Here is a 1,018-nt window from a genome sequence, read left to right on the forward strand (position 1 = left end):
TTGCTAAAACCCTGTCCCTGCCACCCCTGACTCCTTGTCCCCCTGGGATTCTCCCCTCCAGCTGCATCTGAACCCCCAGGCCTGGGGCAGAGAGCTCTGAGCATCCCTACCTGGGCCAGCGCACATCTGGGCACCAGGGCACATCTGGCTGCCTGCACCAACTCCTCATAGCCATGCTCAAAGGTGACCTAGCATGGCAGGAGCAGGATGGTGGGGGTGGACCCGGCTCTGGGTCTGCTGCTGTCCCATGGGGAGCAGGGTCACTGGCTCCTTCTGCTCTACTTTCCTGTCTGGCAGTGGCAAATCTCGCCTTTGTCTTCTCTGAGGCTGGAAGCTTCTAATTAAAACTTCCAGCCTGCTCCCGGTTCGTTTGTCTCATTAAGAGGGGGCCATGGAGGAGGAGGGGGGAGAGCCCAGCTCTGCCTCCCCACAGCCGCTGGGAGTGACAGCTTTCCTTGCTTTGATCCCAGCTGCGTAGGAGCTGGGAGAAAAAAAATCTCTGGGGAGCAGCGTGGGGGCTCATGCAGGACCCCAAAGCCCCTGCCCCCCTGCTCTCCCCCCGCCCCGTGAGGCTAGTGTGTCCCAGGGGGCTTAAAGAAAGTCTATGGGGCTGGGGGTCCCCTGCCAGCAGGGACTGTCACACAGCACATGTCCCCAGGGATGTCACCATTCTGGCAGGCTGGGGACGCCAAGCATCATGTATGGGGTATGTAGGTGCCCCAAACCAGGCATTTCTGTGGGAAAAACCCTGCGTGCTGTGGGTGACACCAGCTGGGGACATGAGAACACCCAGCATGGGGACGGAGGGCTGGCTGGGGATAAGGAGCTTCTGGGGACTAAAGGGGCATGTGGCAGCAAGAGGCTGTCCCTGAGTGCTGCCAGTGCCACCAGTCCCACCTGTTTGTCCCCACGGATGGCACCCACAAGGATGGGGCTGTTGCCACAGCTCTCCCCAACCAGCGGCTGTTGGTGGCCCAGTGATGGTGGCCGTGGTCCAGTGCGGCCTGGCCCTGTGTCT

The sequence above is a fragment of the Egretta garzetta genome, unplaced genomic scaffold, assembly GCF_000687185.1.
Source record: "Egretta garzetta isolate BGI_Z169 unplaced genomic scaffold, ASM68718v1 scaffold745, whole genome shotgun sequence".
NCBI classification, from domain to species: Eukaryota; Metazoa; Chordata; class Aves; order Pelecaniformes; family Ardeidae; genus Egretta; species Egretta garzetta.